At 39.8% G+C, this 2,706-nt stretch overlaps 1 pseudogene; it reads right to left on the bottom strand.

Annotated features, from left to right (window-relative positions):
- Positions 1–1,111: 1,111 nt before the first annotated feature.
- LOC116310447 lies at positions 1,112–2,362 on the bottom strand (annotated as a pseudogene).
- Positions 2,363–2,706: the final 344 nt, after the last annotated feature.

Here is a 2,706-nt window from a genome sequence, read left to right as displayed (position 1 = left end):
TGTGTTCCTTGGTTGCTGTCCCCGTTTTGTTAGCTTTCTCCAGTTTAGGTTTTGCTTAGTTTCCATCCACACCTTTGCCATTTCTGTTTGTATTCCACTTCATGAATAGACTCACTCGCATCTCAGCTGCCTGCATCTTGGGTCCTAATTCTCCAACCCCACCTCAGCGTACGTGACGTGTTGATTTTGTGATGATGTATTCACTTTTGGTCTGACTCAGTGTTTTGCATATAACTTTTTTCCTTATATATAAACAAGCTGACATTGTACTTGTTACAAGTTTGATGGTTAATTGGCTGATTTTGGAGAGTAAAGATGAAAATAAGCAGCTTGTTAGATGCATGTTTATAATGGGACTTTCCATTTGGAGTTGGGGCAGATGTCCATCTGGAAACAGGAATAAGAAGAAAAAAAGTATCCTCCACCTGAAAGATAATCAGCTGGAGGAGAAGAAAATATTTTGTTCTTGATGTTTGAGATCAGATTAGAAAACATGAAACATGAGGAAGCTTCAGTTTTCCTGTGAAGGATTCCTCTCTTATTGGCTTTATTTAGTGAGCTATATTTTGTGTGTGCGCACAGAGTCACAACTGAATATTAGATTAAGAACTGCAGTCAGACCCAAACACTGTGTACGTGCCAGACAATCAGCTGATCTTCCTCAACGATCAGCACACCTGCTTCCACTTCCTGATCAGCCTCTCAGGATTTATATCGCTGCTCCATCAGCATCCACCTTTTACCAGAGTGTCTGTAAAATACATTCCTGACATTTCTGTGCTTTTCTAACAGATGAATAATTGGACAGTTGTTGTGCCTGCACCATTTAAATAAAATTTAATTGAAACTGATTCAGTGAAATCTGTTGTTGAATTAAAAACAAATCAAACACACTTACACTAATGCTAATATGTTTATAAACAGCATTTTATTAATAACATGGCTGATGGTTATAAACAGTTTATATTAGTTGTATTGTAGTTCCTGATTTAGGCACGCTTGTGGTCACCTGTTGAACCTGTGAGCTAAACTGGTGCCTGGATTCAGTCATTTAGGAGAATTTACACACAGCACACAGTCACTAAGCTTCATTTGAGTTTTACTGACCCAGAGCTTTTTCAAACACCTTCTCAGCATCTTCAGCGAGCTCACTGAGGATAACATTCAGAACTTTATAAGTTGTAGTGAAAGAGAGACCCATGGCTACTGGGATTCCAGATTTATTCCAATAAATTGAATAAATCTGAATGATTCCTCTGCTACAATTAATGTAGCTACGCACCCAACTTGGGCTATCACCTTTAGTAGCAGCACTTTAGTTATTTCTACTGCAGCCAGTGGTGAAATGATGACGGCACGCAGATCAGCGTAGGGCACACCTGTTCTGTCAGAAAGTCTCTTCAGAGACGGGATATCGAGACCAAACTCACAAACATAATGTGTGACAGCACCAACCAGCACAGCAGCATCAACAGCAATAGAAAGACCAGGAAGTGGAACAGCTGCTCCAGCTGCAGATCCAAGAGCAAAGTATTTTATTTCGGACTGAAAGGCTTTCCTCTTCTTCCTGATGATCTCTGGGTTGATGTTGGGCATGATGAACAGCAGAGCATCTCTCTTCTTTGAAGGAAGGTCTCTCTCTAAGGTCTCATGTAAGAGAGACAAGCTCGAAGCTGGACACCAGGAACACCTGCGGAGACTCGACGCCTAATCCTCCAAGTCCTGTTTCACAGAAGGAACATGTTAACATGATTACACACGTAAAATCAAATATTGTAAACTTAAGACCCGAATATTAAAGTGAATCTATAAAGTGATCTCACTCAGTAACATGTGATCAGACACTCACTGTGAACACAGTCGTCTCTGATTACTTTGAGAGTCTCCTCTTTATTGAAGTCTCTCTTTTTTCCCCAGCTTATTAATTGTTGTCAATCTTTGAGCAAACAAAGTAAAAACTTTTTCTTCATCTTATGAATCTCCTGAGCGAGTTTCACGTCATTTTCTCTGAAGCGAGTGTCTGAGATGATGATGAAGAATTCAAACTTCTTAAATCCAACAAGCTTCAGGTACTTCTTAGCTGGAAACTGGTGGTGCCGATTCCAGGAAGATCCCAAAAAGTAACATTGGGATAGTTTGGATGGGGGTACGGTTTGACCTCTGAGGTTGTTTCTGTAACACCAGTAGGAGCAGCTCCCTCGTCACCATCGCTCAGCTCTCTGACGGCATTAACAAAGGTGGATTTACCAGAACCAGATTCTCCTGTGATGGCGATATTTAGTTGGGTGTTGTTGTCCTGTAGGGACTCCATGATCTTTCCAACATCCGATGGTCTGTCAGTGTGTTGCAGAGCTGTCTTCATTTCTCTTGTAAGTGATTCACGCTTAGGCTGAAGAAACTACTCGTGTTACATTTTTGTTTTCTACTTATGAAAAACAGTCTAATGTAAAGACTGAAGACTGTTTCAGTGAAACATGATTGAAACTTTGTGATTTTTCTTATTTTATTAAAACTATAATTTACATTCTTTGTTTATCACAATATTGTTTCCTTTGATCTGACAGATGGTGTAACATAGTTTTGTGGTCAGATTGTTTTGTATTTGTGTGGATTGAAGCACGCACTTGTGAGTCCTCAACAGTTACACACAAATGATTGTACACATCGTACGTATTTGAGACAAACACGACATGTTCAGAGTAAGAA

This window comes from Oreochromis aureus, linkage group 19 (assembly GCF_013358895.1).
Source record: "Oreochromis aureus strain Israel breed Guangdong linkage group 19, ZZ_aureus, whole genome shotgun sequence".
NCBI lineage: Eukaryota > Metazoa > Chordata > Actinopteri > Cichliformes > Cichlidae > Oreochromis > Oreochromis aureus.
Note: the sequence above shows the minus strand (reverse complement) of the source record. Positions and strands in the feature narration are given on the sequence as shown.